The sequence below is a fragment of the Oncorhynchus tshawytscha genome, linkage group LG04 (assembly GCF_018296145.1).
Source record: "Oncorhynchus tshawytscha isolate Ot180627B linkage group LG04, Otsh_v2.0, whole genome shotgun sequence".
NCBI lineage: Eukaryota > Metazoa > Chordata > Actinopteri > Salmoniformes > Salmonidae > Oncorhynchus > Oncorhynchus tshawytscha.
The window spans coordinates 703,710-717,883 of record NC_056432.1 but is presented as its reverse complement, the minus strand read 5'-3'; the positions used below and the strand labels follow the sequence as shown (position 1 = coordinate 717,883).

Sequence of the window (14,174 nt, the reverse complement as noted above, 5' to 3'; positions counted from 1 at the left end):
TCTCTTCCTCTCTCCTCTTCCTCTCTCCTCTTCCTCTCTCCTCTTCCTCCTCCTCTCTCCTCTTACTCCTCCTCTCTCCTTCCTCCTACTTCTTCTCCTTCTCTTCCTCTCCACTTTCTCCTTCTCTGCCTCTCCTCCTCTTCTCTCCACTTCCTCCTCTTTCTCCTTCTCTCTCCTCTTCCTCTCTCCTCCTCCTCCTTCTCCTCTTCCTCCTTCTCTTCCTCTTCCTCTCCTCTTCCTCCCTCCTGTTCCTCTCCCCTCCTCCTTCTCCTCTTCCTCCATCTCCTCCTTCTCTTCCTCTCCTCTTCCTCTCTCCTCTTCCACTCTCCTCCTCCTTCTCTTCCTCTCTCCTTATCTTCTTCTCTCCTTCTCTTCCTCAATTCCTCTCTTTCCTCTCTCCTCCTCCTCCTCTCTCCTCTTCCTCCCTTCTCCTCCTTCTCTTCCTCTTCCTCTCTCCTCTTCCTCTCCCCTCCTCCTTCTCCTCTTCCTCCATCTCCTCCTTCTCTTCCTCTCCTCCTCCTCCTCCTCTTCCTCTCTCCTCCTCCTCCTTCTTTTCCTCTCTCCTCCTCCTCTCTCTGCCTCTCTTCCTATCTCCTCCTTCTCTTCCTCTCTGCCTCTCTTCCTATCTCCTCCTTCTCTTCCTCTCTCCTCCTCTTCCTCTCCTCCTTTTCTTCCTCTCTCCTCTTCCTTCTCCTCTCCGACTTCTTCTCTCCTCCTCCTCGTCTCCTCCTCCTCCTCCTCTCTCCCCTGTGGCACCACACCAACAGGCCACTATGTCTGTCACTACCAGATACCGGCAGCACAGCTAGTGCCAGATCCTTGCCTCCCCTCTGCCGGTTCCCAGGCGGGCTCTGTGCCGTTGACGTTGTTTTGTGCTGTACCTAACCCCCAGAACACAATGCCTCCACCGGACCGGCACTCCTCTGACCCTGTCCTTGACATTCCACCTAGCTGGCCAAGGGACTCACTGGGGGGAGAGACTGGGTCGATATTAGAATGAAGATGCTAGTCTTGTTGAATGAGAATAATGTGGTCATTATGTTCAGTTGAAGAAAGACACGTCAGTGTTCTAGACACAGAAGAAGAGTCTGTCTTTTTATAATGTCATGTTATAATTTGATATCAAAATATACACTATATATAAACAAGAATGTGGACACCCCTTCAAATTAGTGCATTTGGCTAATTCAACCACACCCGTTGCTGACAGATGTATAAAATGGAGCACACCGCCATGCAATCTCCATTGACAAACATTTGCAGAAGAATGGTCCTTACTGAAGAGCTCAGTGACTTTCAACGTGGCACCGTCATAGGATGCCACTTTTCCAACAAGTCAGTTCATCAAATGTCTACCCTGCTAGAGCTGCCCCGGTCAACTGTAAGTGCTGTTATGGTGGAAACGTATAGGACGGCTCAGCCCCAAAGTGGTAGGCCACGCAAGCTCACAGAACGGGACCGCCGAGTGCTGAAGCTCAAAGCGCAAAAACATTGTCTGTCCTGGTTGCAACACTCACTACCGAGTTCCAAACTGCCTCTGGAAGCAACGTCAGCACAAGAACTGTTCATCGGGAGCTTCATGAAATGGGTTTCCATGGCCGAGCGGCTGCACACAAGCCTAAGATCACCATGTTCAATGCCAAGCGTCGGCTGGAGTGGTGTAAACCATTTGAGTCTGGAGCAGTGGAAAGTGATGAATCACGCTTCACCATCTGGCAGTCCGATTACGAAACTGTGTTTAGTGGATGCCAGGAGAACACTACCAGCCCGAAAGCATATAGTGCCAACTGTAAAGTTTGGTGGAGGAGGAATAAGGGTCTGGGGCTGTGTTTTTGTGGTTCGGGCCCCTTAGTTCCAGTAAAGGAACATAATGCTACAGAATACAATGATGATTCTGTGCTTCCAACTTTGTAGAAAACAGTTTGGGGAAGGCCCTTTCCTGTTTCAGCCTGACAATGTCCCCGTGCACAATGCTAGGTCCATACAGAATTGGTTGGTCGAGATCGGTGTGGAAAAACTTGACTGGCCTGCACAGAGCCCTGACCTCAACCTCACCGAATACCTTTGGGATGAATTGGAATTCCGACTGCGAGTCGGGCCTAATCGCCCAACATCAGTGCCTGACCTCACTAATGCTGTTGTGGCTGAATGGACGCAAGGGGGGGACCAACTCTATATTAATGCCCAAGACTTTGGAATGAGATGTTGGACGAGCAGGTGTCCTCATACTTTTGGTCATGTTGTGTAAATATCTTTGGCTTCTTTCCTTGTGTATTGAGACATGAGGACATTAAGAGGAACACCGTGTGACAGCTCTCTCCCAGCCCTGACGGCAGCACCGCACTCCCCAGCAGAAAGCAGGTCATTAGTTGGCCAAACACACACACACACACACACACACACACACACATACCAAGCAGCCAAATAAGGATCAGGATGCCACGCTGTCCTTTCTCCCCCCCCCAGAGATGAAACTTGTCATGCGCCTTTCTCCATCCGTCACGCGGGGCCGCGGCCGGCCGCCCCAGTGTTCTTCATAAAACCCAGCCACACTGCGCCGTAAATACAATGGACAGGAAAAGAGGTGATGCTGCAGTCAAACCCAACTTAACCCCTCACCCTGCACCAGCCCCACCTCACCTCACCCTACCCAGCCTCACCTCACCCAGCCCAGCCTCACCTCACCCCCCAACCCAGCCTCACCCAGCCCAGCCTCACCTCAACCCCCAGCCCAGCCTCACCTCACCCAGCCCAGCCCAGTCTCACCCCACACCCCCAGCCCAGCCTCACCTTACCCTAGCCCCCAGCCCAGCCTCACCCCACCCCCTCAGCCCAGCCTCACCCAGCCCAGCCTCACCTCACCCAGCCCAGCCTCACCTCACCCCCCAGCCCAGCCTCACCTCACCCCACCGCCCCAGCCCAGCCTCACCTCACCTACCCAGCCTCACCTCACCTCACCTACCCAGCCTCACCTCACCCCCCAGCCCAGCCTCACCTCACCCTACCCAGCCTCACCTCACCCTACCCAGCCTCACCCAGCCCAGCCTCACCTCACCATACCCAGCCCAGCCTCACCTCACCCTACCCAGCCCAGCCTCACCTCACCCTACCCAGCCCAGCCTCATCTCACCCTACCCAGCCTCATCTCACCCTACCCAGCCTCACCTCACCCTACCCAGCCTCACCTCACCCTACCCAGCCTCACCTCATCTCACCCCCCAGCCCAGCTCAGTCTCACCCCACACCCCCAGCCCAGCCTCACCTCACCCTAGCCCCCCAGCCCAGCCTCACCCCACCCCCCAGCCCAGCCTCACCTCACCTCAACCCCCCAGTCTCACCTCACCTCACCCCCCCCAGCCCAGCCTTCCTTCACCTCACCCCCCAGCCCAGCCCAGCCTCACCCCACCCCCCAGCCCATCCTCACCCCACCCCCAGCCCATCCTCACCCCACCCCCCACCCCACACTCACCTCACCCCCCAGCCCAGCCTCACCTCACCCAGCCCAGCCTCACCTCACCCCCCAGCCCAGCCTCACCCCACACCCCCAGCCCAGTCTCACCCCACCCCACCGCCTCAGCCCAGCCTCACCTCACCTCACCCCCTAGCCCAGCCTCACCTCACCTCAACCCCCAGCCTCACCTCACCTCACCCCCCAGCCCAGCCTTCCTTCACCTCACCCCCCAGCCCAGCCTCACTCCACCCCCCAGCCCAGCCCAGCCTCACCCCACCCCCCAGCCCATCCTCACCCCACCCCCCAGCCCATCCTCACCCCACCCCCCAGCCCACCCTCACCTCACCCCCCCCAGCCCAGCCTCACCTCACCCAGCCCAGCTTCACCTCACCCCCAGCCTCACCCCACACCCCCAGTCTCCCCTCACCTCACCCCCCAGCCCAGCCTCACCTCACCCCCCAGCCCAGCCCAGCCCAGCCTCCTCTCACCAGCCCAGCCTCACCTCAGCCCAGCCTCACCTCACCCCCAAGCCCAGCCTCACCTCACCTCACCCCCTAGCCCAGCCTCACCTCACCTCAACCCCCAGCCAAGCCTCACCTCACCCCCCAGCCCAGCCTCACCTCAGCCCAGCCTCACCTCACCCCACCCCCAAGCCCAGCCTCACCTCACCTCACCTCACCCCCCAGCCCAGCCTTCCTTCACCTCACCCCTCCAGCCCAGCCTCACCCCACCCCCCAGCCCAGCCTCACCCCACCCCCAGCCCAACCTCACCCCACCCCCAGCCCATCCTCACCCCACCCCCCAGCTCAGCCTCACCCCCCAGCCCAGCCTTCCTTCACCTCACCCCCCAGCCCAGCCTTCCTTCACCTCACCCCACCCCAGCCTTCCTTCACCTCACCCCACCCCACCCCCCAGCCCATCCTCACCCCCCAGCCCAGCCTTACCCCACCCCCCAGCCCAGCCTCACCCCACCACCCAGCCCAGCCTCACCTCACCCCCAAGCCCTGCTTTACCTCACCCCCAGCCTCACCCCACCCCTCACACCTTATCCCCCGCCCTGCCATTCCTCACCCACCTCACACCTTATCCCCCAGCCCTGCCTCACCTCACCCCCAGCCCTTACTTACCTCACCCCCAGCCCTGCCTCGCCCCACCCCCCAACCCAGCCCTGCCTTACCTCACCCCCTGCCTCACCCGCCAGCCCTGCCTCACTTCACCCCCCAGCCTTACCTCACCTCACCCCCCCACCCCTGCCTCACCTCACCCCCAGCCCTTCCTTACCTGGTAGTGGTAGTAGTGGTAGTGGAAGTAGTGGTAGTAATAGTGGTGGTAGTGGTAGTAGTGGTGATGGTAGTACTATTAGTTGTTGTGGTGTTAGTAGTAGTAGTAGTGGTGGTAGTAATAGTGGTGGTAGTGATAGCAATGGTAGTAATAGTGGTAGTAGTGGTGGTGGTAGTAGTAGTGGTAGTGGTGGTGGTAGTAGTAATGGTGGTGGTAGTGGTAGTAGTAATGGTGGTGCTAGTGGTAGTGGTAGTGGTGGTTGTAGTCGTGGTAGTTGTAGTGGTGGTAGTGGTAGTAGTGGTGGTAGTGGTGGTAGTAGTAATGGTGGTGGTAGTGGTAGTGGTAGTGGTGGTTGTAGTCGTAGTAGTTGTAGTAGTGGTAGTAATAGTTGTAGTAGTGGTAGTACTATTAGTTGTAGTGGTAGTAATAGTGGTGGTGGTAGTGGTAGTAATAGTTGTAGTAGTGGTAGTACTATTAGTTGTAGTGGTATTAATAGTGGTAGTGGTGGTGGTACAGTGCCTTGCGAAAGTATTCGGCCCCCTTGAACTTTGCGACCTTTTGCCACATTTCAGGCTTCAAACATAAAGATATAAAACAGTATTTTTTTGTGAAGAATCAACAACAAGTGGGACACAATCATGAAGTGGAACGACATTTATTGGATATTTCAAACTTTTTTAACAAATCAAAAACTGAAAGATTGGGCATGCAAAATTATTCAGCCCCTTTACTTTCAGTGAAGCAAACTCTCTCCAGAAGTTCAGTGAGGATCTCTGAATGATCCAATGTTGACCTAAATGACTAATGATGATAAATACAATCCACCTGTGTGTAATCAAGTCTCCGTATAAATGCACCTGCACTGTGATAGTCTCAGAGGTCCGTTAAAAGCGCAAAGAGCATCATGAAGAACAAGGAACACACCAGGCAGGTCCGAGATACTGTTGTGAAGAAGTTTAAAGCCGGATTTGGATACAAAAAGATTTCCCAAGCTTTAAACATCCCAAGGAGCACTGTGCAAGCGATAATATTGAAATGGAAGGAGTATCAGACCACTGCAAATCTACCAAGACCTGGCCGTCCCTCTAAACTTTCAGCTCATACAAGGAGAAGACTGATCAGAGATGCAGCCAAGAGGCCCATGATCACTCTGGATGAACTGCAGAGATCTACAGCTGAGGTGGGAGACTCTGTCCATAGGACAACAATCAGTCGTATATTGCACAAATCTGGCCTTTGTGGAAGAGTGGCAAGAAGAAAGCCATTTCTTAAAGATATCCATAAAAAGTGTTGTTTAAAGTTTGCCACAAGCCACTTGGGAGACACACCAAACATGTGGAAGAAGGTGCTCTGGTCAGATGAAACCAAAATTGAACTTTTTGGCAACAATGCAAAACGTTATGTTTGGCGTAAAAGCAACACAGCTCATCACCCTGAACACACCATCCCCACTGTCAAACATGGTGGTGGCATCATCATGGTTTGGGCCTGCTTTTCTTCAGCAGGGACAGGGAAGATGGTTAAAATTGATGGGAAGATGGATGGAGCCAAATACAGGACCATTCTGGAAGAAAACCTGATGGAGTCTGCAAAAGACCTGAGACTGGGACGGAGATTTGTCTTCCAACAAGACAATGATCCAAAACATAAAGCACAATCTACAATGGAATGGTTCAAAAATAAACATATCCAGGTGTTAGAATGGCCAAGTCAAAGTCCAGACCTGAATCCAATCGAGAATCTGTGGAAAGAACTGAAAACGGCTGTTCACAAATGCTCTCCATCCAACCTCACTGAGCTCGAGCTGTTTTGCAAGGAGGAATGGGAAAAAATGTCAGTCTCTCGATGTGCAAAACTGATAGAGACATACCCCAAGCGACTTACAGCTGTAATCGCAGCAAAAGGTGGCGCTACAAAGTATTAACTTAAGGGGGCTGAATAATTTTGCACGCCCAATTTTTCAGTTTTTGATTTGTTAAAAAAGTTTGAAATATCCAATAAATGTCATTCCACTTCATGATTGTGTCCCACTTGTTGTTGATTCTTCACAAAAAAATACAGTTTTATATCTTTATGTTTGAAGCCTGAAATGTGGCAAAAGGTCGCAAAGTTCAAGGGGGCCGAATACTTTCGCAAGGTACTGTAGTAGTAGTGGTAGTGCTGGTAGTGGTAGTAGTGGTGCTGGTTGTAGTGGGGGTGGAAGTAGTGGTGGTGGTGAAAGAGTTGGTAGTAGTGGTAGTATCAAATCAAATGTATTTGTCACATACACATGGTTAGCAGATGTTAATGCGAGGGTAGCGAAATGCTTGTGCTTCTAGTAATAATCAACAAGTAATCTAACTAACAATTCCAAAATTACTACCTTATACACACAAGTGTAAAGGGATAAAGAATATGTACATAAAGATATATGAATGAGTGATGGTACAGAGCGGTATAGGCAAGATGCAGTAGATGGTATCGAGTACAGTATATACATATGAGATGAGTATGTAAACAAAGTGGCATAGTTAAAGTGGCTAGTGATATATGTATTACATAAAGATGCAGTAGATGACATAGAGTACAGTATATATGTATACATATGAGATGAATAATGTAGGGTATGTAAACATTATATTAGGTAGCATTGTTTAAAGTGGCTAGTGATATATTTTACATCAATTCCCATCAATTTCCATTATTAAAGTGGCTGGAGTTGAGTCAGTGTGTTGGCAGCAGCCACTCAATGTTAGTGGTGGCTGTTTAACAGTCTGATGGCCTTGAGATAGAAGCTGTTTGGTAGTAGTAATAGTGGTGGTTGTGATAGTCGTGGTAGTAATAGTGGTAGTAATAGTGGTGGTAGTGGTGGTGGTGGTAGTAGTAGTGGTGGTGGTGGTGGTAGTAGTGGTGGTGGTAGTAGTGGTGGTAGTAATAGTGGTGGTAGTGGTGGTAGTAGTGGTAGTAATAGTTTAGTAGTGGTAGTACTATTAGTTGTAGTGGTAGTGGTGGTAGTGGTGGTGGTAGTAGTGGTAGTACTATTAGTGGTAATGGTGGTGGTAGTGGTGGGAGTAGTAGTGGTAGCGGTGATGGTAGTAGTGGTAGTAGTAGTGGTAGTAGTAGTGGTGGTGGTAGTAGTAGTGGTGGTGGTGGTAGTAGTAGTGGTAGTACTAGTGGTGGTGGTAGTGGTGGTAGTAGTAGTGGTAGTAGTAGTGGTGGTAGTGGTAGTAGTAGTGGTGGTGGTAGTGGTGGTAGTAGTAGTGGTAGTTGTGGTGGTAGTGGTGGGAGTAGTAGTGGTAGTAGTAGTGGTGGTGGTGGTAGTGGTAGTGTTGGTGGTGGTAGTAGTGGTAGTGGTAGTGGTAGTAGTGGTGGTGGTGGTAGTGGTGGTAGTAGTAGTGGTGGTGGTAGTGGTGGTAGTAGTAGTGGTAGTAGTAGTGGTGGTGGTAGTAGTAGTGGTGGTGGTAGTGGTGGTAGTAGTAGTAGTAGTTGTGGTAGTAATAGTGGTGGTGGTGGTGTTAGTTGTGGTAGTATCAAATCAAATCAAATTAAATTTATTTATATAGCCCTTCATACATCAGCTGATATCTCAAAGTGCTGTACAGAAACCCAGCCTAAAACCCCAAACAGCAAGCAATGCAGGTGTAGAAGCACGGTGGCTAGGAAAAACTCCCTAGAAAGGCCAAAACCTAGGAAGAAACCTAGAGAGGAACCAGGCTATGTGGGGTGGCCAGTCCTCTTCTGGCTGTGCCGGGTGGAGATTATAACAGAACATGGCCAAGATGTTCAAATGTTAATAAATGACCAGCATGGTCGTATAGCAGCAGCACGGTCAGGTGGACTGGGGACAGCAAGGAGTCATCATGTCAGGTAGTCCTGGTGGTAGTAGTAATAGTGGTGGTAGTGGTAGTATTAGTGGTGATAGTGGTGGTGGTGGTAGTAGGGGTAGTAATAGTGGTGGTAGTGGTAGTAGTGGTTGTAATAGTGGTGTTAGTGGTAGTAGTGCTGGTAGTAGTAGTAGTAGTGCTGGTAGTAGTGCTGGTAGTAGTAGTGGTGGTGGTAGTAGTGGGGGTGGTAGTAGTAGTGGTGGTGGTCGTAATAGTGGTAGTAGTGGGGGTGGTAGTAATAGTGGTGGTGGTAGTAGTAGTGGTAGTAATGGTGGTAGTTGTAGTGGTGGTGGTAGTGGTGGTAGTAGTAGTGGTGGTAGTTGTGGTAGTAATAGTGGTAGTAGTGGTAGTAGTGGTAGTGGTAGTAATAGTGGTGGTAGTGGTAGTAATAGTGGTGGTAGTGGTAGTGGTAGTAGTGGTAGTGGTGGTAGTAGTGGTAGTGGTAGTAGTAGTTGTAGTAGTGGTGGTAGTGGTGGTAGTTGTAGTGGTGGTAGTGGTAGTAATAGTGGTGGTAGTTGTAGTCGTGGTAGTGGTAGAAGTAGTTGTAGTAGTGGTGGTAGTGGTAGTAATAGTGGTGGTGGTTATAGTAGTGGTAGTGGTAGAAGCAGTTGTAGTAGTGGTGGTTGTAATATTAGTAGTAGTGGTGGTAGTGGTAGTAATAGTGGTGGTAGTAGTAGTAGTAGTATTAGTTGTAGTGGTAGTGGTAGTAGTAGTGTTTCTGGTAGTGGTTGTAATAGTGGTGGTAGTTGGTACTAGTAGTAGTAGTTGTTGTTAGTATGGGTTCTCTCAGTGTTATGGAGGTTGTAGTAGTGGTGGTAGTAGTAGTTGTTGTTAGTATGGGTTCTCTCAGTGTTATGGAGGTTGTAGTAGTGGTGGTAGTAGTAGTTGTTGTTAGTATGGGTTCTCTCAGTGTTATGGAGGTTGTAGTAGTGGTGGTAGTAGTAGTTGTTGTTAGTATGGGTTCTCTCAGTGTTATGGAGGTTGTAGTAGTGGTGGTAGTAGTAGTTGTTGTTAGTATGGGTTCTCTCAGTGTTATGGAGGTTGTAGTAGTGGTGGTAGTAGTAGTTGTTGTTAGTATGGGTTCTCTCAGTGTTATGGAGGACCAAATCTGCCATAATTAGAAATTAAATGATGCAAGCAAACATATGCGGTAGGTATCTAACACACCATTGGTTGATCAATGCCAAGGCGCGTTGCTGATTGCATGATCCTGGGGAGTCAGTATAATGGATTAGCACCCACCAAACAATAATGTGTTGCACCTAACTATGTATCAATATAATTTTTCACCTTTTTGGGGCTGGAATTTTGAGATAAAATTGATGATATGCTGCTGTGGCTAATGCACACCATAAAAAAACACAAAAGAACATTGTCCTTGCTTGTCCTAGAAACAGGCGGCTGTGTTATGAGTGGGTTGCTTTGGACGTTGCAGCACCGGAATACAGCCATATAGATGTGAACCTAGAAGAGGAGCTATAGACGGGAATAGGGAAGAAGCAGTCGACCGGGATTGCCCAGAAAATCAAGGTAAGCTAACGTTACTGAGTGAGTGTCAAGCTAGCTAGCTAAGGAACTAAAAACTGCAATTATCATAAACCATTATTATCTAGCTAGCTTCGGTAGTGAAACATCTGTCAGATGTAAAGCAAGCAGGACCGTGGCATGTCAGAAGCTATGCATGCTAGTTTATGGTAGATCACTCGTCAGTGGAATGGATAAGTCATTAGTTGTGTTGTCATTTAGCTAACCAGCTAGCTACCTAGGCTAATTCTCCATATCATCCATTGTTTAAGCAGTTTGGATGTTAAATTAGGTCTCAACAATCACAGGCATCTAAACTAGCGGTTGGCTCCAGATGAGGAGCATGATGGAATGAGTCACCTATGTGACACGAGCCACAATACGGAGTAGAATTTGCTTTTCGCTTTAGCAATTGTTGGTGAGATGAAAGGTGGTGCCATAGTATAGATAATAGTTTAGCTACAGGGCCTTCAGAAAGTATTCATTCCCATGATTTATTCCAAATCTGGTTGTGTTACAGCCTGAATTCAAAAAGGAATTAAATAGATTTTATTTTCTCACCCATCTACACACAATACCCATTTAATGACAAAGTGAAAACATGTTTCAGATTTTTTTTTCTCTCAAATTTATTGTAAATAAAATACAGATATATCTCAGTAATCACACCCCCGAGTCAATACATGTTAGAATCACCTTTGGCAGCAATTACAGCTTAGTCTTTCTTTTGTAAGACTCTTATTAAGAGTTTTGCAAACCTGGATTGTACTAGGGTTAGGGTTACGTCTCTAAGAGCTGTCCAAACCTGGATTGTACTAGGGTTAGGGTTACGTCTCTAAGAGCTGTCCAAACCTGGATTGTACTAGGGGTTGTGAATGTTTGAACCAAGTTGGAGTCCTTTACGTTAAGAAAAATCCCTAACCAAAAAAATGTTTTATCCCCCACATAATTCAAATCCCAGTTCAGTTATTACAAAACATGATTTCCTGTGTTATAAGGATAGGCTATAAAGGCCAGGGGAAAGATGTATAATTCAAATAAAACCAGAGAGGATTTCCTGCTGGCCTGCCTGCCTGCCCCTCCTCTCTCTCCTTCCTGCTGGCCTGCCTGCCTGCCCCTCCTCTCTCCTTCCTGCTGGCCTGCCTGCCTGCCCCTCCTCTCTACTTCCTGCTGGCCTGCCTGCCCCTCCTCTCTCTCCTTCCTGCTGGCCTGCCTGCCCCTCCTCTCTCTCCTTCCTGCTGGCCTGCCTGCCTGCCCCTCCTCTCTCCTTCCTGCTGGCCTGCCTACCTGCCCCTCCTCCCTCTCTCTCCTTCCTGCTGACCTGCCTTCCTGCCCCTCTTCTCTCTCCTTCCTGCTGACCTGCCTTCCTGCCCCTCTTCTCTCTCCTTCCTGCTGGCCTGCCTACCTGCCCCTCATCTCACTCCTTCCTGCTGGCCTGCCTACCTGCCCCTCCTCCCTCTCTCTCCTTCCTGCTGACCTGCCTTCCTGCCCCTCCTCTCACTCCTTCCTGCTGGCCTGCCTGTTCTGCCTCTTGGCTAATGATGCAAGTGTGTGTTCAGTCTTCTCTCTGTTGCGTGTAGAATATCCTAGCATGTTCATGTTACCTATGTCGCCGGGATACAGAGGTATCTTCGGGCCAGTCTTGCAAACACTTTGTTTTTGCCTCATGAAATTACAATAGGCTACCAGTAGCTTTTTCAGACAAAACGGAATATGGCCCCTTGAAAGAGCCTAGGCTACGGCATGTTGTTTGCCTGTTCGGGTAGGCTACGGCATGTTGTTTGTCTGTTAGGGTAGGCTATGCTATGGTATGTTGTTTGTCTGTTAGGGTAGGCTACGCTATGGCATGTTGTTTGTCTGTTAGGGTAGGCTACGGCATGTTGTTTGTCTGTTAGGGTAGGCTATGCTATGGTATGTTGTTTGTCTGTTAGGGTAGGCTACGCTATGGCATGTTGTTTGTCTGTTAGGCTAGGCTACGCTACGGCATGTTATTTGTCTGTTAGGCTACGCTACGGCATGTTGTTTGTCTGTTAGGGTAGGCTACGCTACGGCATGTTATTTGTCTGTTAGGCTACGCTACGGCATGTTGTTTGTCTGTTAGGCTAGGCTACGCTACGGCATGTTATTTGTCTGTTAGGCTACGCTACGGCATGTTGTTTGTCTGTTAGGCTAGGCTACGCTACGGCATGTTATTTGTCTGTTAGGCTACGCTACGGCATGTTATTGTCTGTTAGGGTAGGCTACGCTACGGCATGTTGTTTGTCTGTTAGGGTAGGCTACGCTACGGCATGTTGTTTGTCTGTTAGGCTACGGCATGTTGTTTGTCTGTTAGGCTACGCTACGGCATGTTATTGTCTGTTAGGGTAGGCTACGCTACGGCATGTTGTTTGTCTGTTAGGGTAGGCTACGCTACGGCATGTTGTTTGTCTGTTAGGGTAGGCTACGCTACGGCATGTTGTTTGTCTGTTAGGCTACGCTATGGCATGTTATTGTCTGTTAGGGTAGGCTACGCTACGGCATGTTGTTTGTCTGTTAGGCTACGCTACGGCATGTTGTTTGTCTGTTAGGCTACGCTACGGCATGTTGTTTGTCTGTTAGGCTAGGCTACGCTACGGCATGTTGTTTGTCTGTTAGGCTAGGCTACGCTACGGCATGTTGTTTGTCTGTTAGGCTACGCTACGGCATGTTGTTTGTCTGTTAGGGTAGGCTACGCTACGGCATGTTGTTTGTCTGTTAGGCTAGGCTACGCTACGGCATGTTGTTTGTCTGTTAGGCTAGGCTACGCTACGGCATGTTATTGTCTGTTAGGGTAGGCTACGGCATGTTGTTTGTCTGTTAGGGTAGGCTACGCTACGGCATGTTGTTTGTCTGTTAGGCTACGCTACGGCATGTTGTTTGTCTGTTAGGGTAGGCTACGGCATGTTGTTTGTCTGTTAGGCTACGCTACGGCATGTTGTTTGCCTGTTAGGGTAGGCTACGCTACGGCATGTTGTTTGCCTGTTAGGGTAGGCTACGCTACGGCATGTTGTTTGTCTGTTAGGGTAGGCTACGCTACGGCATGTTGTTTGCTTGTTAGGGTAGGCTACGCTACGGCATGTTGTTTGTCTGTTAGGGTAGGCTACGCTACGGCATGTTGTTTGTCTGTTAGGGTAGGCTACGCTACGGCATGTTGTTTGTCTGTTAGGGTAGGCTACGCTACGGCATGTTGTTTGTCTGTTAGGCTACGCTACGGCATGTTGTTTGTCTGTTAGGCTAGGCTACGGCATGTTATTGTCTGTTAGGGTAGGCTAGGCATGTTGTTTGTGTGACTTTCAGCGTGGCACCATCATCGGATACCACCTTTCAACAGGTCAGTTCGTCAAATTTCTGCCCGGCTACAGCTGCCCTGGTCAACTGTAAGTGCTATTATTGTGAATATTATTATTTTTTTGTCCTCGGTTGCAACACTTAATGCCGAGTTCCAAACTTCCTTGGGAGGCAACATCAGCACAATAACTGTTCGTCGGGAGCTTTATGAAATGGTTTTCCATGGCCAAGCAGCTGCGCACAAGGAGAACACGACCTGCCCAAAACCATAGTGCCAACTGTAAGGTTTGGTGGAGGAGGAATAATGGTCTGGGGCTGTTTTTCATCATTCTGGCTAGGCCCCTTAGTTCCAGTGAAGGGAAATCTTAATGCTACAGAATACAATGACATTCTAGACAAGTCTGCTTTTCCAACTTTGTGGTAACAGTTTGGGGAAGGCCCTTTCCTGTTTCAGAAAGACAATGCCCCTGTGCATAAAGTGAGGTCCATACAGAAATGGTTTGTTGAGATCGATGTGGAAGAACAGGACTGGCCTGAACAGAGCCCTGACCTCAACCCTATCGTTCACCATTAGGATGAATTGGAACGCTGACTGTGAGCCGGGCCTAATCGCCCAACGTCAGTGGCCGACCTCACTAATGCTCTTGTGGCTGAATGGAAGCAAGTCCCCGCAGCAATGTACCAGCATCTAGTGGAAAGCCTTCCCAGAAGAGTGGAGGCTGTTATAGCAGCTATGTACCAGCATCTAG

General features: G+C 49.6%; 1 protein-coding gene across 1 annotated transcript in view; it reads left to right on the top strand.

The window, feature by feature from the left end:
* The window catches only part of dmrt1 (doublesex and mab-3 related transcription factor 1), a 64,969-nt gene that overhangs the window by 23,628 nt on the left and 27,167 nt on the right, over window positions 1-14,174 (top strand). The window lies entirely within an intron of this gene.